Source organism: Haematobia irritans, chromosome 5, assembly GCF_050003625.1.
Source record: "Haematobia irritans isolate KBUSLIRL chromosome 5, ASM5000362v1, whole genome shotgun sequence".
In the NCBI taxonomy this organism is placed as follows: domain Eukaryota; kingdom Metazoa; phylum Arthropoda; class Insecta; order Diptera; family Muscidae; genus Haematobia; species Haematobia irritans.
The window spans coordinates 119,261,594-119,286,304 of NC_134401.1; positions in this window are offsets into that span (position 1 = coordinate 119,261,594).

Sequence of the window (24,711 nt, forward strand, 5' to 3'; positions counted from 1 at the left end):
TCTCCTAAACTAAGCGTCCTAGAGCGAAAAGGACTTTAATTCGTGACCACCCCTAAAAAATTGAAAAATCCACCCAAAACCTAAAAAAATTGAAATTTTTATATGAAAAACTTCTTTTGCCCATATCTCCCTAAATATGCGTCCTAGAGCGAAAAGGATTTTAATTCGTGACCACCCCCAAAAAATTGAAAAATCCACCCAAAACCTAAAAAAATTGAAATTTTTATATGAAAAACTTCTTTTGCCCATATCTCCTTAAATATGCGTCCTAGAGCGAAAAGGATTTTAATTCGTGACCACCCCCAAAAAATTGAAAAATCCACCCAAAACCTAAAAAAAATTGAAATTTTTATATGAAAAACTTCTTTTGCCCATATCTCCTAAACTAAGCGTCCTAGAGCGAAAAGGACTTTAATTCGTGACCACCCCCAAAAAATTTAAAAATCCACCCAAAACCTAAAAAATTGAAATTTTTATATGAAAAACTTCTTTTGCCCATATCTCCTTAAATATGCGTCCTAGAGCGAAAAGGACTTTAATTCGTGACCACCCCCAAAAAATTGAAAAATCCACCCAAAACCTAAAAAAATTGAAATTTTTATATGAAAAACTTCTTTTGCCCATATCTCCTAAACTAAGCGTCCTAGAGCGAAAAGGACTTTAATTCGTGACCACCCCCAAAAAATTGAAAAATCCACCCAAAACCTAAAAAAATTGAAATTTTTATATGAAAAACTTCTTTTGCCCATATCTCCTAAACTAAGCGTCCTAGAGCGAAAAGGACTTTAATTCGTGACCACCCCCAAAAAATTGAAAAATCCACCCAAAACCTAAAAAAATTGAAATTTTTATATGAAAAACTTCTTTTGCCCATATCTCCTAAACTAAGCGTCCTAGAGCGAAAAGGACTTTAATTCGTGACCACCCCCAAAAAATTGAAAAATCCACCCAAAACCTAAAAAATTGAAATTTTTATATGAAAAACTTCTTTTGCCCATATCTCCTTAAATATGCGTCCTAGAGCGAAAAGGACTTTAATTCGTGACCACCCCCAAAAAATTGAAAAATCCACCCAAAACCTAAAAAAATTGAAATTTTTATATGAAAAACTTCTTTTGCCCATATCTCCTAAACTAAGCGTCCTAGAGCGAAAAGGACTTTAATTCGTGACCACCCCCAAAAAATTGAAAAATCCACCCAAAACCTAAAAAATTGAAATTTTTATATGAAAAACTTCTTTTGCCCATATCTCCTTAAATATGCGTCCTAGAGCGAAAAGGACTTTAATTCGTGACCACCCCCAAAAATTGAAAAATCCACCCAAAACCTAAAAAAATTGAAATTTTTATATGAAAAACTTCTTTTGCCCATATCTCCTAAACTAAGCGTCCTAGAGCGAAAAGGACTTTAATTCGTGACCACCCCCAAAAAATTGAAAAATCCACCCAAAACCTAAAAAAATTGAAATTTTTATATGAAAAACTTCTTTTGCCCATATCTCCTTAAATATGCGTCCTAGAGCGAAAAGGACTTTAATTCGTGACCACCCCCAAAAAATTGAAAAATCCACCCAAAACCTAAAAAAATTGAAATTTTTATATGAAAAACTTCTTTTGCCCATATCTCCTTAAATATGCGTCCTAGAGCGAAAAGGATTTTAATTCGTGACCAACCCCAAAAAATTGAAAAATCCACCCAAAACCTAAAAAAATTGAAATTTTTATATGAAAAACTTATTTTGCCCATATCTCCTAAACTAAGCGTCCTAGAGCGAAAAGGACTTTAATTCGTGACCACTCCCAAAAAATTGAAAAATCCACCCAAAACCTAAAAAAATTGAAATTTTTATATGAAAAACTTCTTTTGCCCATATCTCCTAAACTAAGCGTCCTAGAGCGAAAAGGACTTTAATTCGTGACCACCCCCAAAAAATTGAAAAATCTACCCAAAACCTAAAAAAATTGAAATTTTTATATGAAAAACTTCTTTTGCCCATATCTCCTAAACTAAGCGTCCTAGAGCGAAAAGGACTTTAATTCGTGACCACCCCCAAAAAAATTGAAAAATCCACCCAAAACCTAAAAAAATTGAAATTTTTATATGAAAAACTTCTTTTGCCCATATCTCCTTAAATATGCGTCCTAGAGCGAAAAGGACTTTAATTCGTGACCACCCCCAAAAAATTGAAAAATCTACCCAAAACCTAAAACAATTGAAATTTTTATATGAAAAACTTCTTTTGCCCATATCTCCTAAACTAAGCGTCCTAGAGCGAAAAGGACTTTAATTCGTGACCACCCCCAAAAAATTGAAAAATCCACCCAAAACCTAAAAAAATTGAAATTTTTATATGAAAAACTTATTTTGCCCATATCTCCTAAACTAAGCGTCCTAGAGCGAAAAGGACTTTAATTCGTGACCACTCCCAAAATATTGAAAAATCCACCCAAAACCTAAAAAAATTGAAATTTTTATATGAAAAACTTCTTTTGCCCATATCTCCTAAACTAAGCGTCCTAGAGCGAAAAGTACTTTAATTCGTGACCACCCCCAAAAAATTGAAAAATCTACCCAAAACCTAAAACAATTGAAATTTTTATATGAAAAACTTCTTTTGCCCATATCTCCTAAACTAAGCGTCCTAGAGCGAAAAGGACTTTAATTCGTGACCACCCCCAAAAAATTAAAAAATCCACCCAAAACCTAAAAAAATTGAAATTTTTATATGAAAAACTTCTTTTGCCCATATCTCCTAAACTAAGCGTCCTAGAGCGAAAAGGACTTTAATTCGTGACCACCCCCAAAAAAATTGAAAAATCCACCCAAAACCTAAAAAAATTGAAATTTTTATATGAAAAACTTCTTTTGCCCATATCTCCTTAAATATGCGTCCTAGAGCGAAAAGGACTTTAATTCGTGACCACCCCCAAAAAATTGAAAAATCCACCCAAAACCTAAAAAATTGAAATTTTTATATGAAAAACTTCTTTTGCCCATATCTCCTTAAATATGCGTCCTAGAGCGAAAAGGACTTTAATTCGTGACCACCCCCAAAAAATTGAAAAATCCACCCAAAACCTAAAAAAATTGAAATTTTTATATGAAAAACTTCTTTTGCCCATATCTCCTAAACTAAGCGTCCTAGAGCGAAAATGACTTTAATTCGTGACCACCCCCAAAAAATTGAAAAATCCACCCAAAACGTAAAAAAATTGAAATTTTTATATGAAAAACTTCTTTTGCCCATATCTCCTAAACTAAGCGTCCTAGAGCGAAAAGGACTTTAATTCGTGACCACCCCCAAAAAAATTGAAAAATCCACCCAAAACCTAAAAAATTGAAATTTTTATATGAAAAACTTCTTTTGCCCATATCTCCTAAACTAAGCGTCCTAGAGCGAAAAGGACTTTAATTCGTGACCACCCCAAAAAAATTGAAAAATCCACCCAAAACCTAAAAAAATTGAAATTTTTATATGAAAAACTTCTTTTGCCCATATCTCCTAAACTAAGCGTCCTAGCGCGAAAAGGACTTTAATTCGTGACCACCCCCAAAAAATTGAAAAATCCACCCAAAACCTAAAAAATTGAAATTTTTATATGAAAAACTTCTTTTGCCCATATCTCCTTAAATATGCGTCCTAGAGCGAAAAGGACTTTAATTCGTGACCACCCCCAAAAAATTGAAAAATCCACCCAAAACCTAAAAAAATTGAAATTTTTATATGAAAAACTTCTTTTGCCCATATCTCCTAAACTAAGCGTCCTAGAGCGAAAAGGACTTTAATTCGTGACCACCCCCAAAAAATTGAAAAATCCACCCAAAACCTAAAAAAATTGAAATTTTTATATGAAAAACTTCTTTTGCCCATATCTCCTAAACTAAGCGTCCTAGAGCGAAAAGGACTTTAATTCGTGACCACCCCCAAAAAATTGAAAAATCCACCCAAAACCTAAAAAAATTGAAATTTTTATATGAAAAACTTCTTTTGCCCATATCTCCTAAACTAATCGTCCTAGAGCGAAAAGGACTTTAATTCGTGACCACCCCAAAAAATTGAAAAATCCACCCAAAACCTAAAAAAATTGAAATTTTTATATGAAAAACTTCTTTTGCCCATATCTCCTAAACTAAGCGTCCTAGAGCGAAAAGGACTTTAATTCGTGACCACCCCCAAAAAATTGAAAAATCCACCCAAAACCTAAAAAAATTTAAATTTTTATATGAAAAACTTCTTTTGTCCATATCTCCTAAACTAAGCGTCCTAGAGCGAAAAGGACTTTAATTCGTGACCACCCCCAAAAAATTGACAAATCCACCCAAAACCTAAAAAAATTTAAATTTTTATATGAAAAACTTCTTTTGCCCATATCTCCTTAAATATGCGTCCTAGAGCGAAAAGGATTTTAATTCGTGACCACCCCCAAAAAATTGAAAAATCCACCCAAAACCTAAAAAAATTGAAATTTTTATATGAAAAACTTTTTTATATGAAAAACTAGAGCGAAAAGGATTTTAATTCGTGACCACCCCCAAAAAATTGAAAAATCCACCCAAAACCTAAAAAAAAATTGAAATTTTTATATGAAAAACTTCTTTTGCCCATATCTCCTAAACTAAGCGTCCTAGAGCGAAAAGGACTTTAATTCGTGACCACCCCCAAAAAATTGAAAAATCCACCCAAAACCTAAAAAAATTGAAATTTTTATATGAAAAACTTCTTTTGGCCATATCTCCTTAAATATGCGTCCTAGAGCGAAAAGGACTTTAATTCGTGACCACCCCCAAAAAATTTAAAAATCCATCCAAAACCTAAAAAAATTGAAATTTTTATATGAAAAACTTCTTTTGCCCATATCTCCTAAACTAAGCGTCCTAGAGCGAAAAGGACTTTAATTCGTGACCACCCCCAAAAAATTGAAAAATCCACCCAAAACCTAAAAAAATTGAAATTTTTATATGAAAAACTTCTTTTGCCCATATCTCCTAAACTAAGCGTCCTAGAGCGAAAAGGACTTTAATTCGTGACCACCCCCAAAAAATTGAAAAATCCACCCAAAACCTAAAAAAATTGAAATTTTTATATGAAAAACTTCTTTTGCCCATATCTCCTAAACTAAGCGTCCTAGAGCGAAAAGGACTTTAATTCGTGACCACCCCCAAAAAATTGAAAAATCCACCCAAAACCTAAAAAATTGAAATTTTTATATGAAAAACTTCTTTTGCCCATATCTCCTTAAATATGCGTCCTAGAGCGAAAAGGACTTTAATTCGTGACCACCCCCAAAAAATTGAAAAATCCACCCAAAACCTAAAAAAATTGAAATTTTTATATGAAAAACTTCTTTTGCCCATATCTCCTAAACTAAGCGTCCTAGAGCGAAAAGGACTTTAATTCGTGACCACCCCCAAAAAATTGAAAAATCCACCCAAAACCTAAAAAAATTGAAATTTTTATATGAAAAACTTCTTTTGCCCATATCTCCTAAACTAAGCGTCCTAGAGCGAAAAGGACTTTAATTCGTGACCACCCCCAAAAAATTGAAAAATCCACCCAAAACCTAAAAAAATTGAAATTTTTATATGAAAAACTTCTTTTGCGCATATCTCCTAAACTAAGCGTCCTAGAGCGAAAAGGACTTTAATTCGTGACCACTCCTAAAAAATTGAAAAATCCACCCAAAACCTAAAAAAATTGAAATTTTTATATGAAAAACTTCTTTTGCCCATATCTCCTTAAATATGCGTCCTAGAGCGAAAAGGATTTTGATTCGTGACCACCCCCAAAAAATTGAAAAATCCACCCAAAACCTAAAAAAATTGAAATTTTTATATGAAAAACTTCTTTTGCCCATATCTCCTAAACTAAGCGTCCTAGAGCGAAAAGGACTTTAATTCGTGACCACCCCCAAAAAATTGAAAAATCCACCCAAAACCTAAAAAAATTGAAATTTTTATATGAAAAACTTCTTCACCCCCAAAAAATTGAAAAATCCACCCAAAACCTAAAAAAATTTAAATTTTTATATGAAAAACTTCTTTTGTCCATATCTCCTAAACTAAGCGTCCTAGAGCGAAAAGGACTTTAATTCGTGACCACCCCCAAAAAATTGAAAAATCCACCCAAAACCTAAAAAAATTGAAATTTTTATATGAAAAACTTCTTTTGCGCATATCTCCTAAACTAAGCGTCCTAGAGCGAAAAGGACTTTAATTCGTGACCACCCCTAAAAAATTGAAAAATCCACCCAAAACCTAAAAAAATTGAAATTTTTATATGAAAAACTTCTTTTGGCCATATCTCCTTAAATATGCGTCCTAGAGCGAAAAGGATTTTAATTCGTGACCACCCCCAAAAAATTGAAAAATCCACCCAAAACCTAAAAAAATTGAAATTTTTATATGAAAAACTTCTTTTGCCCATATCTCCTGAAATATGCGTCCTAGAGCGAAAAGGACTTTAATTCGTGACCACCCCCAAAAAATTGAAAAAATCCACCCAAACCTAAAAAAATTTAAATTTTTATATGAAAAACTTCTTTTGCCCATATCTCCTAAACTAAGCGTCCTAGAGCGAAAAGGATTTTAATTCGTGACCACCCCCAAAAAATTGAAAAATCCACCCAAAATCTAAAAAAATTGAAATTTTTATATGAAAAACTTCTTTTGCCCATATCTCCTAAACTAAGCGTCCCAAAAAATTGAAAAATCCACCCAAAACCTAAAAAAATTGAAATTTTTATATGAAAAACTTCTTTTGCCCATATCTCCTAAACTAAGCGTCCTAGAGCGAAAAGGACTTTAATTCGTGACCACCCCCAAAAAATTGAAAAATCCACCCAAAACCTAAAAAAATTGAAATTTTTATATGAAAAACTTCTTTTGCCCATATCTCCTAAACTAAGCGTCCTAGAGCGAAAAGGACTTTAATTCGTGACCAGCCCCAAAAAATTGAAAAATCCACCCAAAACCTAAAAAATTGAAATTTTTATATGAAAAACTTCTTTTGGCCATATCTCCTTAAATATGCGTCCTAGAGCGAAAAGGACTTTAATTCGTGACCACCCCCAAAAAATTGAAAAATCCACCCAAAACCTAAAAAATTGAAATTTTTATATGAAAAACTTCTTTTGCCCATATCTCCTAAACTAAGCGTCCTAGAGCGAAAAGGACTTTAATTCGTGACCACCCCCAAAAAATTGAAAAATCCACCCAAAACCTAAAAAATTGAAATTTTTATATGAAAAACTTCTTTTGCCCATATCTCCTTAAATATGCGTCCTAGAGCGAAAAGGACTTTAATTCGTGACCACCCCCAAAAAATTGAAAAATCCACCCAAAACCTAAAAAAATTGAAATTTTTATATGAAAAACTTCTTTTGCCCATATCTCCTAAACTAAGCGTCCTAGAGCGAAAAGGACTTTAATTCGTGACCACCCCCAAAAAATTGAAAAATCCACCCGAAACCTAAAAAAATTGAAATTTTTATATGAAAAACTTCTTTTGCCCATATCTCCTAAACTAAGCGTCCTAGAGCGAAAAGGACTTTAATTCGTGACCACCCCCAAAAAATTGAAAAATCCACCCAAAACCTAAAAAAATTGAAATTTTTATATGAAAAACTTCTTTTGCCCATATCTCCTAAACTAAGCGTCCTAGAGCGAAAAGGACTTTAATTCGTGACCACCCCCAAAAAATTGAAAAATCCACCCAAAACCTAAAAAAATTGAAATTTTTGTATGAAAAACTTCTTTTGCCCATATCTCCTAAACTAAGCGTCCTAGAGCGAAAAGGACTTTAATTCGTGACCACCCCCAAAAAATTGAAAAATCCACCCAAAACCTAAAAAAATTGAAATTTTTATATGAAAAACTTCTTTTGCCCATATCTCCTAAACTAAGCGTCCTAGAGCGAAAAGGACTTTAATTCGTGACCACCCCAAAAAATTGAAAAACCCACCCAAAACCTAAAAAAATTGAAATTTTTATATGAAAAACTTCTTTTGCCCATATCTCCTAAACTAAGCGTCCTAGAGCGAAAAGGACTTTAATTCGTGACCACCCCCAAAAAATTGAAAAATCCACCCAAAACCTAAAAAAATTGAAATTTTTATATGAAAAACTTCTTTTGCCCATATCTCCTAAACTAAGCGTCCTAGAGCGAAAAGGACTTTAATTCGTGACCACCCCCAAAAAATTGAAAAATCCACCCAAAACCTAAAAAAATTGAAATTTTTATATGAAAAACTTCTTTTGCCCATATCTCCTAAACTAAGCGTCCTAGAGCGAAAAGGACTTTAATTCGTGACCACCCCCAAAAAATTGAAAAATCCACCCAAAACCTAAAAAAATTGAAATTTTTATATGAAAAACTTCTTTTGCCCATATCTCCTAAACTAAGCGTCCTAGAGCGAAAAGGACTTTAATTCGTGACCACCCCCAAAAAATTGAAAAATCCACCCAAAACCTAAAAAAATTGAAATTTTTATATGAAAAACTTCTTTTGCCCATATCTCCTAAACTAAGCGTCCTAGAGCGAAAAGGACTTTAATTCGTGACCACCCCAAAAAATTGAAAAATCCACCCAAAACCTAAAAAAATTGAAATTTTTATATGAAAAACTTCTTTTGCCCATATCTCCTAAACTAAGCGTCCTAGAGCGAAAAGGACTTTAATTCGTGACCACCCCCAAAAAATTGAAAAATCCACCCAAAACCTAAAAAAATTGAAATTTTTATATGAAAAACTTCTTTTGCCCATATCTCCTAAACTAAGCGTCCTAGAGCGAAAAGGACTTTAATTCGTGACCACCCCCAAAAAATTGAAAAATCCACCCAAAACCTAAAAAAATTGAAATTTTTATATGAAAAACTTCTTTTGCGCATATCTCCTAAACTAAGCGTCCTAGAGCGAAAAGGACTTTAATTCGTGACCACTCCTAAAAAATTGAAAAATCCACCCAAAACCTAAAAAAAATGAAATTTTTATATGAAAAACTTCTTTTGCCCATATCTCCTTAAATATGCGTCCTAGAGCGAAAAGGATTTTAATTCGTGACCACCCCCAAAAAATTGAAAAATCCACCCAAAACCTAAAAAAATTGAAATTTTTATATGAAAAACTTCTTTTGCCCATATCTCCTAAACTAAGCGTCCTAGAGCGAAAAGGACTTTAATTCGTGACCACCCCCAAAAAATTGAAAAATCCACCCAAAACCTAAAAAAAATGAAATTTTTATATGAAAAACTTCTTTTGCCCATATCTCCTAAACTAAGCGTCCTAGAGCGAAAAGGACTTTAATTCGTGACCACCCCCAAAAAATTGAAAAATCCACCCAAAACCTAAAAAAATTGAAATTTTTATATGAAAAACTTCTTTTGCCCATATCTCCTAAACTAAGCGTCCTAGAGCGAAAAGGACTTTAATTCGTGACCACCCCCAAAAAATTGAAAAATCCACCCAAAACCTAAAAAAATTGAAATTTTTATATGAAAAACTTCTTTTGCCCATATCTCCTAAACTAAGCGTCCTAGAGCGAAAAGGACTTTAATTCGTGACCACCCCCAAAAAATTGAAAAATCCACCCAAAACCTAAAAAAATTGAAATTTTTATATGAAAAACTTCTTTTGCCCATATCTCCTAAACTAAGCGTCCTAGAGCGAAAAGGACTTTAATTCGTGACCACCCCCAAAAAATTGAAAAATCCACCCAAAACCTAAAAAAATTGAAATTTTTATATGAAAAACTTCTTTTGCCCATATCTCCTAAACTAAGCGTCCTAGAGCGAAAAGGACTTTAATTCGTGACCACCCCCAAAAAATTGAAAAATCCACCCAAAACCTAAAAAAATTGAAATTTTTATATGAAAAACTTCTTTTGCCCATATCTCCTAAACTAAGCGTCCTAGAGCGAAAAGGACTTTAATTCGTGACCACCCCCAAAAAATTGAAAAATCCACCCAAAACCTAAAAAAATTGAAATTTTTATATGAAAAACTTCTTTTGCCCATATCTCCTAAACTAAGCGTCCTAGAGCGAAAAGGACTTTAATTCGTGACCACCCCAAAAAATTGAAAAATCCACCCAAAACCTAAAAAAATTGAAATTTTTATATGAAAAACTTCTTTTGCCCATATCTCCTTAAATATGCGTCCTAGAGCGAAAAGGATTTTAAATCGTGACCACCCCCAAAAAATTGAAAAATCCACCCAAAACCTTAAAAAATTGAAATTTTTATATGAAAAACTTCTTTTGCCCATATCTCCTTAAATATGCGTCCTAGAGCGAAAAGGATTTTAATTCGTGACCACCCCCCAAAAAATTGAAAAATCCACCCAAAACCTTAAAAAAATTGAAATTTTTATATGAAAAACTTCTTTTGCCCATATCTCCTAAACTAAGCGTCCTAGAGCGAAAAGGACTTTAATTCGTGACCACCCCCAAAAAATTGAAAAATCCACCCAAAACCTAAAAAAATTGAAATTTTTATATGAAAAACTTCTTTTGGCCATATCTCCTTAAATATGCGTCCTAGAGCGAAAAGGACTTTAATTCGTGACCACCCCCAAAAAATTGAAAAAATCCACCCAAACCTAAAAAAATTGAAATTTTTATATGAAAAACTTCTTTTGCCCATATCTCCTAAACTAAGCGTCCTAGAGCGAAAAGGACTTTAATTCGTGACCACCCCCAAAAAATTGAAAAATCCACCCAAAACCTAAAAAAATTGAAATTTTTATATGAAAAACTTCTTTTGCCCATATCTCCTAAACTAAGCGTCCTAGAGCGAAAAGGACTTTAATTCGTGACCACCCCCAAAAAATTGAAAAATCCACCCAAAACCTAAAAAAATTGAAATTTTTATATGAAAAACTTCTTTTGCCCATATCTCCTAAACTAAGCGTCCTAGAGCGAAAAGGACTTTAATTCGTGACCACCCCCAAAAAATTGAAAAATCCACCCAAAACCTAAAAAATTGAAATTTTTATATGAAAAACTTCTTTTGCCCATATCTCCTAAACTAAGCGCCCTAGAGCGAAAAGGACTTTAATTCGTGACCACCCCCAAAAAATTGAAAAATCCACCCAAAACCTAAAAAATTGAAATTTTTATATGAAAAACTTCTTTTGCCCATATCTCCTTAAATATGCGTCCTAGAGCGAAAAGGACTTTAATTCGTGACAACCCCCAAAAAATTGCAAAATCCACCCAAAACCTAAAAAAATTGAAATTTTTATATGAAAAACTTCTTTTGCCCATATCTCCTAAACTAAGCGTCCTAGAGCGAAAAGGACTTTAATTCGTGACCACCCCCAAAAAATTGAAAAATCCACCCAAAACCTAAAAAAATTGAAATTTTTATATGAAAAACTTCTTTTGCCCATATCTCCTAAACTAAGCGTCCTAGAGCGAAAAGGACTTTAATTCGTGACCACCCCCAAAAAATTGAAAAATCCACCCAAAACCTAAAAAAATTTAAATTTTTATATGAAAAACTTCTTTTGCCCATATCTCCTAAACTAAGCGTCCTAGAGCGAAAAGGACTTTAATTCGTGACCACCCCCAAAAAATTGAAAAATCCACCCAAAACCTAAAAAAATTGAAATTTTTATATGAAAAACTTCTTTTGCCCATATCTCCTAAACTAAGCGTTCTAGAGCAAAAAGGACTTTAATTCGTGACCACCCCAAAAAATTGAAAAATCCACCCAAAACCGAAAAAAATTGAAATTTTTATATGAAAAACTTCTTTTGCCCATATCTCCTAAACTAAGCGTCCTAGAGCGAAAAGGACTTTAATTCGTGACCACCCCCAAAAAATTGAAAAATCCACCCAAAACCTAAAAAAATTGAAATTTTTATATGAAAAACTTCTTTTGCCCATATCTCCTAAACTAAGCGTCCTAGAGCGAAAAGGACTTTAATTCGTGACCACCCCCAAAAAATTGAAAAATCCACCCAAAACCTAAAAAAATTGAAATTTTTATATGAAAAACTTCTTTTGCCCATATCTCCTAAACTAAGCGTCCTAGAGCGAAAAGGACTTTAATTCGTGACCACCCCCAAAAAATTGAAAAATCTACCCAAAACCTAAAACAATTGAAATTTTTATATGAAAAACTTCTTTTGCCCATATCTCCTAAACTAAGCGCCCTAGAGCGAAAAGAACTTTAATTCGTGACCACCCCCAAAAAAATTGAAAAATCCACCCAAAACCTAAAACAATTGAAATTTTTATATGAAAAACTTCTTTTGCCCATATCTCCTAAACTAAGCGCCCTAGAGCGAAAAGAACTTTAATTCGTGACCACCCCCAAAAAAATTGAAAAATCCACCCAAAACCTAAAAAAATTGAAATTTTTATATGAAGAACTTCTTTTGCCCATATCTCCTAAACTAAGCGTCCTAGAGCGAAAAGGACTTTAATTCGTGACCACCCCCAAAAAATTGAAAAATCCACCCAAAACCTAAAAAATTGAAATTTTTATATGAAGAACTTCTTTTGCCCATATCTCCTAAACTAAGCGTCCTAGAGCGAAAAGGACTTTAATTCGTGACCACCCCCAAAAAATTGAAAAATCCACCCAAAACCTAAAAAAACTGAAATTTTTATATGAAAAACTTCTTTTGCCCATATCTCCTAAACTAAGCGTCCTAGAGCGAAAAGGACTTTAATTCGTGACCACCCCAAAAAATTGAAAAATCCGTGACCACCCCAAAAAATTGCCCATATCTCCTAAACTAAGCGTCCTAGAGCGAAAAGGACTTTAATTCGTGACCACCCCCAAAAAATTGAAAAATCCACCCAAAACCTAAAAAATTGAAATTTTTATATGAAAAACTTCTTTTGCCCATATCTCCTAAACTAAGCGTCCTAGAGCGAAAAGGACTTTAATTCGTGACCACCCCCAAAAAATTGAAAAATCCACCCAAAACCTAAAAAAATTTAAATTTTTATATGAAAAACTTCTTTTGCCCATATCTCCTAAACTAAGCGTCCTAGAGCGAAAAGGACTTTAATTCGTGACCACCCCCAAAAAATTGAAAAATCCACCCAAAACCTAAAAAACGTGAAATTTTTATATGAAAAACTTCTTTTGCCCATATCTCCTAAACTAAGCGTCCTAGAGCGAAAAGGACTTTAATTCGTGACCACCCCCAAAAAATTGAAAAATCCACCCAAAACCTAAAAAAATTGAAATTGTTATATGAAAAACTTATTTTGCCCATATCTCCTTAAATATGCGTCCTAGAGTGAAAAGGATTTTAATTCGTGACCACCCCCAAAAAATTGAAAAATCCACCCAAAACCTAAAAAATTGAAATTTTTATATGAAAAACTTCTTTTGCCCATATCTCCCTAAATATGCGTCCTAGAGCGAAAAGGACTTTAATTCGTGACAACCCCCAAAAAATTGCAAAATCCACCCAAAACCTAAAAAAATTGAAATTTTTATATGAAAAACTTCTTTTGCCCATATCTCCTAAACTAAGCGTCCTAGAGCGAAAAGGACTTTAATTCGTGACCACCCCCAAAAAATTGAAAAATCCACCCAAAACCTAAAAAAATTGAAATTTTTATATGAAAAACTTCTTTTGGCCATATCTCCTTAAATATGCGTCCTAGAGCGAAAAGGACTTTAATTCGTGACCACCCCCAAAAAATTGAAAAAATCCACCCAAACCTAAAAAAATTGAAATTTTTATATGAAAAACTTCTTTTGCCCATATCTCCTAAACTAAGCGTCCTAGAGCGAAAAGGACTTTAATTCGTGACCACCCCCAAAAAATTGAAAAATCCACCCAAAACCTAAAAAAATTGAAATTTTTATATGAAAAACTTCTTTTGCCCATATCTCCTAAACTAAGCGTCCTAGAGCGAAAAGGACTTTAATTCGTGACCACCCCCAAAAAATTGAAAAATCCACCCAAAACCTAAAAAATTGAAATTTTTATATGAAAAACTTCTTTTGCCCATATCTCCTAAACTAAGCGTCCTAGAGCGAAAAGGACTTTAATTCGTGACCACCCCCAAAAAATTGAAAAATCCACCCAAAACCTAAAAAATTGAAATTTTTATATGAAAAACTTCTTTTGCCCATATCTCCTTAAATATGCGTCCTAGAGCGAAAAGGACTTTAATTCGTGACAACCCCCAAAAAATTGCAAAATCCACCCAAAACCTAAAAAAATTGAAATTTTTATATGAAAAACTTCTTTTGCCCATATCTCCTAAACTAAGCGTCCTAGAGCGAAAAGGACTTTAATTCGTGACCACCCCCAAAAAATTGTAAAATCCACCCAAAACCTAAAAAAAATTGAAATTTTTATATGAAAAACTTCTTTTGCCCATATCTCCTAAACTAAGCGTCCTAGAGCGAAAAGGACTTTAATTCGTGACCACCCCCAAAAAATTGAAAAATCCACCCAAAACCTAAAAACGTGAAATTTTTATATGAAAAACTTCTTTTGCCCATATCTCCTAAACTAAGCGTCCTAGAGCGAAAAGGACTTTAATTCGTGACCACCCCAAAAAAATTGAAAAATCCACCCAAAACCTAAAAAAATTGAAATATTTATATGAATAACTTCTTTTGCCCATATCTCCTAAACTAAGCGTCCTAGAGCGAAAAGGACTTTAATTCGTGACCACCCCAAAAAATTGAAAAATCCACCCAAAACCTAAAAAAATTGAAATTTTTATATGAAAAACTTATTTTGCCCATATCTCCTAAACTAAGCGTCCTAGAGCGAAAAGGACTTTAATTCGTGACCACCCCCAAAAAATTGAAAAATCCACCCAAAACCTAAAAAAATTGAAATTTTTATATGAAAAACTTCTTTTGCCCATATCTCCTTAAATATGCGTCCTAGAGCGAAAAGGACTTTAATTCGTGACCACCCCCAAAAAATTGCAAAATCCACCCAAAACCTAAAAAAATTGAAATTTTTATATGAAAAACTTCTTTTGCCCATATCTCCTAAACTAAGCGTCCTAGAGCGAAAAGGACTTTAATTCGTGACCACCCCCAAAAAATTGTAAAATCCACCCAAAACCTAAAAAAAATTGAAATTTTTATATGAAAAACTTCTTTTGCCCATATCTCCTAAACTAAGCGTCCTAGAGCGAAAAGGACTTTAATTCGTGACCACCCCCAAAAAATTGAAAAATCCACCCAAAACCTAAAAAACGTGAAATTTTTATATGAAAAACTTCTTTTGCCCATATCTCCTAAACTAAGCGTCCTAGAGCGAAAAGGACTTTAATTCGTGACCACCCCAAAAAAATTGAAAAATCCACCCAAAACCTAAAAAAATTGAAATATTTATATGAATAACTTCTTTTGCCCATATCTCCTAAACTAAGCGTCCTAGAGCGAAAAGGACTTTAATTCGTGACCACCCCAAAAAATTGAAAAATCCACCCAAAACCTAAAAAAATTGAAATTTTTATATGAAAAACTTCTTTTGCCCATATCTCCTAAACTAAGCGTCCTAGAGCGAAAAGGACTTTAATTCGTGACCACCCCCAAAAAATTGAAAAATCCACCCAAAACCTAAAAAAATTGAAATTTTTATATGAAAAACTTCTTTTGCCCATATCTCCTAAACTAAGCGTCCTAGAGCGAAAAGGACTTTAATTCGTGACCACCCCCAAAAAATTGAAAAATCCACCCAAAACCTAAAAAAATTGAAATTTTTATATGAAAAACTTATTTTGCCCATATCTCCTAAACTAAGCGTCCTAGAGCGAAAAGGACTTTAATTCGTGACCACCCCCAAAAAATTGAAAAATCCACCCAAAACCTAAAAAAATTGAAATTTTTATATGAAAAACTTCTTTTGCCCATATCTCCTAAACTAAGCGTCCTAGAGCGAAAAGGACTTTAATTCGTGACCACCCCCAAAAAATTGAAAAATCCACCCAAACCCTAAAAAATTGAAATTTTTATATGAAAAACTTCTTTTGCCCATATCTCCTTAAATATGCGTCCTAGAGCGAAAAGGACTTTAATTCGTGACCACCCCCAAAAAATTGAAAAATCCACCCAAAACCTAAAAAAATTGAAATTTTTATATGAAAAACTTCTTTTGCCCATATCTCCTAAACTAAGCGTCCTAGAGCGAAGAGGACTTTAATTCGTGACCACCCCAAAAAAATTGAAAAATCCACCCAAAACCTAAAAAAATTGAAATATTTATATGAATAACTTCTTTTGCCCATATCTCCTAAACTAAGCGTCCTAGAGCGAAAAGGACTTTAATTCGTGACCACCCCAAAAAATTGAAAAATCCACCCAAAACCTAAAAAAATTGAAATTTTTATATGAAAAACTTCTTTTGCCCATATCTCCTAAACTAAGCGTCCTAGAGCGAAAAGGACTTTAATTCGTGACCACCCCCAAAAAATTGAAAAATCCACCCAAAACCTAAAAAAATTGAAATTTTTATATGAAAAACTTATTTTGCCCATATCTCCTAAACTAAGCGTCCTAGAGCGAAAAGGACTATAATTCGTGACCACCCCCAAAAAATTGAAAAATCCACCCAAAACCTAAAAAAATTGAAATTTTTATATGAAAAACTTCTTTTGCCCATATCTCCTAAACTAAGCGTCCTAGAGCGAAAAGGACTTTAATTCGTGACCACCCCCAAAAAATTGAAAAATCCACCCAAAACCTAAAAAATTGAAATTTTTATATGAAAAACTTCTTTTGCCCATATCTCCTTAAATATGCGTCCTAGAGCGAAAAGGACTTTAATTCGTGACCACCCCCAAAAAATTGAAAAATCCACCCAAAACCTAAAAAAATTGAAATTTTTATATGAAAAACTTCTTTTGCCCATATCTCCTAAACTAAGCGTCCTAGAGCGAAAAGGACTTTAATTCGTGACCACCCCCAAAAAATTGAAAAATCCACCCAAAACCTAAAAAAATTGCAATTTTTATATGAAAAACTTCTTTTGCCCATATCTCCTAAACTAAGCGTCCTAGAGCGAAAAGGACTTTAAGTCGTGACCACCCCCAAAAAAATTGAAAAATCCACCCAAAACCTAAAAAAATTGAAATTTTTATATGAAAAACTTCTTTTGCCCATATCTCCTAAACTAAGCGTCCTAGAGCGAAAAGGACTTTAATTCGTGACCACCCCCAAAAAATTGAAAAATCCACCCAAAACCTAAAAAAATTGAAATTTTTATATGAAAAACTTCTTTTGCCCATATCTCCTAAACTAAGCGTCCTAGAGCGAAAAGGACTTTAATTCGTGACCACCACAAAAAAATTGAAAAATCCACCCAAAACCTAAAAAATTGAAATTTTTATATGAAAAACTTCTTTTGCCCATATCTCCTAAACTAAGCGTCCTAGAGCGAAAAGGACTTTAATTCGTGACCACCCCAAAAAATTGAAAAATCCACCCAAAACCTAAAAAAATTGAAATTTTTATATGAAAAACTTCTTTTGCCCATATCTCCTAAACTAAGCGTCCTAGAGCGAAAAGGACTTTAATTCGTGACCACCCCCAAAAAATTGAAAAATCCACCCAAAACCTAAAAAAATTGAAATTTTTATATGAAAAACTTCTTTTGCCCATATCTCCTAAACTAAGCGTCCTAGAGCGAAAAGGACTTTAATTCGTGACCACCCCAAAAAAATTGAAAAATCCACCCAAAACCTAAAAAAATTGAAATATTTATATGAATAACTTCTTTTGCCCATATCTCCTAAACTAAGCGTCCTAGAGCGAAAAGGACTTTAATTCGTGACCACCCCAAAAAATTGAAAAATCCACCCAAAACCTAAAAAAATTGAAATTTTTATATGAAAAACTTCTTTTGCCCATATCTCCTAAACTAAGCGTCCTAGAGCGAAAAGGACTTTAATTCGTGACCACCCCCAAAAAATTGAAAAATCCACCCAAAACCTAAAAAAATTGAAATTTTTATATGAAAAACTTCTTTTGCCCATATCTCCTAAACTAAGCGTCCTAGAGCGAAAAGGACTTTAATTCGTGACCACCCCCAAAAAATTGAAAAATCCACCCAAAACCTAAAAAAATTGAAATTTTTATATGAAAAACTTATTTTGCCCATATCTCCTAAACTAAGCGTCCTAGAGCGAAAAGGACTTTAATTCGTGACCACCCCCAAAAAATTGAAAAATCCACCCAAAACCTAAAAAAATTGAAATTTTTATATGAAAAACTTCTTTTGCCCATATCTCCTAAACTAAGCGTCCTAGAGCGAAAAGGACTTTAATTCGTGACCACCCCCAAAAAATTGAAAAATCCACCCAAAACCTAAAAAATTGAAATTTTTATATGAAAAACTTCTTTTGCCCATATCTCCTTAAATATGCGTCCTAGAGCGAAAAGGACTTTAATTCGTGACCACCCCCAAAAAATTGAAAAATCCACCCAAAACCTAAAAAAATTGAAATTTTTATATGAAAAACTTCTTTTGCCCATATCTCCTAAACTAAGCGTCCTAGAGCGAAAAGGACTTTAATTCGTGACCACCCCCAAAAAATTGAAAAATCCACCCAAAACCTAAAAAAATTGAAATTTTTATATGAAAAACTTCTTTTGCCCATATCTCCTAAACTAAGCGTCCTAGAGCGAAAAGGACTTTAATTCGTGACCACCCCCAAAAAAATTGAAAAATCCACCCAAAACCTAAAAAAATTGAAATTTTTATATGAAAAACTTCTTTTGCCCATATCTCCTAAACTAAGCGTCCTAGAGCGAAAAGGACTTTAATTCGTGACCACCCCCAAAAAATTGAAAAATCCACCCAAAACCTAAAAAAATTGAAATTTTTATATGAAAAACTTCTTTTGCCCATATCTCCTAAACTAAGCGTCCTAGAGCGAAAAGGACTTTAATTCGTGACCACCCCAAAAAAATTGAAAAATCCACCCAAAACCTAAAAAAATTGAAATTTTTATATGAAAAACTTCTTTTGCCCATATCTCCTAAACTAAGCGTCCTAGAGCGAAAAGGACTTTAATTCGTGACCACCCCAAAAAATTTAAAAATCCACCCAAAACCTAAAAAAATTGAAATTTTTATATGAAAAACTTCTTTTGCCCATATCTCCTAAACTAAGCGTCCTAGAGCGAAAAGGACTTTAATTCATGACCACCCCCAAAAAATTGAAAAATCCACCCAAAACCTAAAAAAATTGAAATTTTTATATGAAAAACTTCTTTTGCCCATATCTCCTAAACTAAGCGTCCTAGAGGGAAAAGGACTTTAATTCGTGACCACCCCAAAAAATTGAAAAATCCACCCAAAACCTAAAAAAATTGAAATTTTTATATGAAAAACTTCTTTTGCCCATATCTCCTAAACTAAGCGTCCTAGAGCGAAAAGGACTTTAATTCGTGACCACCCCCAAAAAATTGAAAAATCCACCCAAAACCTAAAAAAATTTAAATTTTTATATGAAAAACTTCTTTTGCCCATATCTCCTAAACTAAGCGTCCTAGAGCGAAAAGGACTTTAATTCGTGACCACCCCCAAAAAATTGAAAAATCCACCCAAAACCTAAAAAAATTGAAATTTTTATATGAAAAACTTCTTTTGCCCATATCTCCTAAACTAAGCGTCCTAGAGCGAAAAGGACTTTAATTCGTGACCACCCCCAAAAAATTGAAAAATCCACCCAAAACCTAAAAAAATTGAAATTTTTATATGAAAAACTTCTTTTGCCCATATCTCCTAAAATTGAAATTTTTATATGAAAAACTTCTTTTGCCCATATCTCCTAAACTAAGCGTCCTAGAGCGAAAAGGACTTTAATTCGTGACCACCCCCAAAAAATTGAAAAATCCACCCAAAACCTAAAAAAATTTAAATTTTTATATGAAAAACTTCTTTTGCCCATATCTCCTAAACTAAGCGTCCTAGAGCGAAAAGGACTTTAATTCGTGACCACCCCCAAAAAATTGAAAAATCCACCCAAAACCTAAAAAAATTGAAATTTTTATATGAAAAGCTTCTTTTGCCCATATCTCCTAAACTAAGCGTCCTAGAGCGAAAAGGACTTTAATTCGTGACCACCCCCAAAAAATTGAAAAATCCACCCAAAACCTAAAAAAATTGAAATTTTTATATGAAAAGCTTCTTTTGCCCATATCTCCTAAACTAAGCGTCCTAGAGCGAAAAGGACTTTAATTCGTGACCACCCCCAAAAAATTGAAAAATCCACCCAAAACCTAAAAAAATTGAAATTTTTATATGAAAAGCTTCTTTTGCCCATATCTCCTTAAATATGCGTCCTAGAGCGAAAAGGATTTTAATTCGTGACCACCCCCAAAAAACTGAAAAATCCACCCAAAACCTAAAAAAAATTGAAATTTTTATATGAAAAACTTCTTTTGCCCATATCTCCTAAACTAAGCGTCCTAGAGCGAAAAGGACTTTAATTCGTGACCACCCCCAAAAAATTGAAAAATCCACCCAAAACCTAAAAAAATTTAAATTTTTATATGAAAAACTTCTTTTGCCCATATCTCCTAAACTAAGCGTCCTAGAGCGAAAAGGACTTTAATTCGTGACCACCCCCAAAAAATTGAAAAATCCACCCAAAACCTAAAAAAATTGAAATTTTTATATGAAAAGCTTCTTTTGCCCATATCTCCTAAACTAAGCGTCCTAGAGCGAAAAGGACTTTAATTCGTGACCACCCCCAAAAAATTGAAAAATCCACCCAAAACCTAAAAAAATTGAAATTTTTATATGAAAAACTTCTTTTGCCCATATCTCCTAAACTAAGCGTCCTAGAGCGAAAAGGACTTTAATTCGTGACCACCCCCAAAAAATTGAAAAATCCACCCAAAACCTAAAAAAATTTAAATTTTTATATGAAAAACTTCTTTTGCCCATATCTCCTAAACTAAGCGTCCTAGAGCGAAAAGGACTTTAATTCGTGACCACCCCAAAAAATTGAAAAATCCACCCAAAACCTAAAAAAATTGAAATTTTTATATGAAAAACTTCTTTTGCCCATATCTCCTAAACTAAGCGTCCTAGAGCGAAAAGGACTTTTATTCGTGACCACCCCCAAAAAATTGAAAAATCCACCCAAAACCTAAAAAAATTGAAATTTTTATATGAAAAACTTCTTTTGCCCATATCTCCTAAACTAAGCGTCCTAGAGCGAAAAGGACTTTAATTCGTGACCACCCCCAAAAAATTGAATAATCCACCCAAAACCTAAAAAAATTGAAATTTTTATATAAAAAACTTCTTTTGCCCATATCTCCTAAACTAAGCGTCCTAGAGCGAAAAGGACTTTAATTCGTGACCACCCCCAAAAAATTGAATAATCCACCCAAAACCTAAAAAAATTGAAATTTTTATATAAAAAACTTCTTTTGCCCATATCTCCTAAACTAAGCGTCCTAGAGCGAAAAGGACTTTAATTCGTGACCACCCCCAAAAAATTGAAAAATCCACCCAAAACCTAAAAAAATTGAAATTTTTATATCAAAAACTTCTTTTGCCCATATCTCCTAAACTAAGCGTCCTAGAGCGAAAAGGACTTTAATTCGTGACCACCCCCAAAAAATTGAAAAATCCACCCAAAACCTAAAAAAATTGAAATTTTTATATGAAAAACTTCTTTTGCCCATATCTCCTAAACTAAGCGTCCTAGAGCGAAAAGGACTTTAATTCGTGACCACCCCCAAAAAATTGAAAAATCCACCCAAAACCTAAAAAAATTGAAATTTTTATATGAAAAACTTCTTTTGCCCATATCTCCTAAACTAAGCGTCCTAGAGCGAAAAGGACTTTAATTCGTGACCACCCCCAAAAAATTGAAAAATCCACCCAAAACCTAAAAAAATTGAAATTTTTATATGAAAAACTTCTTTTGCCCATATCTCCTAAACTAAGCGTCCTAGAGCGAAAAGGACTTTAATTCGTGACCACCCCCAAAAAATTGAAAAATCCACCCAAAACCTAAAAAAATTGAAATTTTTATATGAAAAGCTTCTTTTGCCCATATCTCCTAAACTAAGCGTCCTAGAGCGAAAAGGACTTTAATTCGTGACCACCCCCAAAAAATTGAAAAATCCACCCAAAACCTAAAAAAATTGAAATTTTTATATGAAAAGCTTCTTTTGCCCATATCTCCTTAAATATGCGTCCTAGAGCGAAAAGGATTTTAATTCGTGACCACCCCCAAAAAACTGAAAAATCCACCCAAAACCTAAAAAAAATTGAAATTTTTATATGAAAAACTTCTTTTGCCCATATCTCCTAAACTAAGCGTCCTAGAGCGAAAAGGACTTTAATTCGTGACCACCCCCAAAAAATTGAAAAATCCACCCAAAACCTAAAAAAATTTAAATTTTTATATGAAAAACTTCTTTTGCCCATATCTCCTAAACTAAGCGTCCTAGAGCGAAAAGGACTTTAATTCGTGACCACCCCCAAAAAATTGAAAAATCCACCCAAAACCTAAAAAAATTGAAATTTTTATATGAAAAGCTTCTTTTGCCCATATCTCCTAAACTAAGCGTTCTAGAGCGAAAAGGACTTTAATTCGTGACCACCCCCAAAAAATTGAAAAATCCACCCAAAACCTAAAAAAATTGAAATTTTTATATGAAAAACTTCTTTTGCCCATATCTCCTAAACTAAGCGTCCTAGAGCGAAAAGGACTTTAATTCGTGACCACCCCCAAAAAATTGAAAAATCCACCCAAAACCTAAAAAAATTTAAATTTTTATATGAAAAACTTCTTTTGCCCATATCTCCTAAACTAAGCGTCCTAGAGCGAAAAGGACTTTAATTCGTGACCACCCCAAAAAATTGAAAAATCCACCCAAAACCTAAAAAAATTGAAATTTTTATATGAAAAACTTCTTTTGCCCATATCTCCTAAACTAAGCGTCCTAGAGCGAAAAGGACTTTTATTCGTGACCACCCCCAAAAAATTGAAAAATCCACCCAAAACCTAAAAAAATTGAAATTTTTATATGAAAAACTTCTTTTGCCCATATCTCCTAAACTAAGCGTCCTAGAGCGAAAAGGACTTTAATTCGTGACCACCCCAAAAAATTGAATAATCCACCCAAAACCTAAAAAAATTGAAATTTTTATATAAAAAACTTCTTTTGCCCATATCTCCTAAACTAAGCGTCCTAGAGCGAAAAGGACTTTAATTCGTGACCACCCCCAAAAAATTGAATAATCCACCCAAAACCTAAAAAAATTGAAATTTTTATATAAAAAACTTCTTTTGCCCATATCTCCTAAACTAAGCGTCCTAGAGCGAAAAGGACTTTAATTCGTGACCACCCCCAAAAAATTGAAAAATCCACCCAAAACCTAAAAAAATTGAAATTTTTATATCAAAAACTTCTTTTGCCCATATCTCCTAAACTAAGCGTCCTAGAGCGAAAAGGACTTTAATTCGTGACCACCCCCAAAAAATTGAAAAATCCACCCAAAACCTAAAAAAATTGAAATTTTTATATGAAAAACTTCTTTTGCCCATATCTCCTAAACTAAGCGTCCTAGAGCGAAAAGGACTTTAATTCGTGACCACCCCCAAAAAATTGAAAAATCCACCCAAAACCTAAAAAAATTGAAATTTTTATATGAAAAACTTCTTTTGCCCATATCTCCTAAACTAAGCGTCCTAGAGCGAAAAGGACTTTAATTCGTGACCACCCCCAAAAAATTGAAAAATCCACCCAAAACCTAAAAAAATTGAAATTTTTATATGAAAAACTTCTTTTGCCCATATCTCCTAAACTAAGCGTCCTAGAGCGAAAAGGACTTTAATTCGTGACCACCCCAAAAAATTTAAAAATCCACCCAAAACCTAAAAAAATTGAAATTTTTATATGAAAAACTTCTTTTGCCCATATCTCCTAAACTAAGCGTCCTAGAGCGAAAAGGACTTTAATTCGTGACCACCGCCAAAAAATTGAAAAATCCACCCAAAACCTAAAAAAATTGAAATTTTTATATGAAAAACTTCTTTTGCCCATATCTCCTAAACTAAGCGTCCTAGAGCGAAAAGGACTTTAATTCGTGACCACCCCCAAAAAATTGAAAAATCCACCCAAAACCTAAAAAAATTGAAATTTTTATATGAAAAACTTCTTTTGCCCATATCTCCTAAACTAAGCGTCCTAGAGCGAAAAGGACTTTAATTCGTGACCACCCCCAAAAAATTGAAAAATCCACCCAAAACCTAAAAAAATTGAAATTTTTATATGAAAAACTTCTTTTGCCCATATCTCCTAAACAAGCGTCCTAGAGCGAAAAGGACTTTAATTCGTGACCACCCCCAAAAAAATTGAAAAATCTACCCAAAACCTAAAACAATTGAAATTTTTATATGAAAAACTTCTTTTGCCCATATCTCCTAAACTAAGCGTCCTAGAGCGAAAAGGACTTTAATTCGTGACCACCCCCAAAAAATTGAAAAATCCACCCAAAATCTAAAAAAATTGAAATTTTTATATGAAAAACTTCTTTTGCCCATATCTCCTAAACTAAGCGTCCTAGAGCGAAAAGGACTTTAATTCGTGACCACCCCCAAAAAAATTGAAAAATCCACCCAAAACCTAAAAAAATTGAAATTTTTATATGAAGAACTTCTTTTGCCCATATCTCCTAAACTAAGCGTCCTAGAGCGAAAAGGACTTTAATTCGTGACCACCCCCAAAAAATTGAAAAATCCA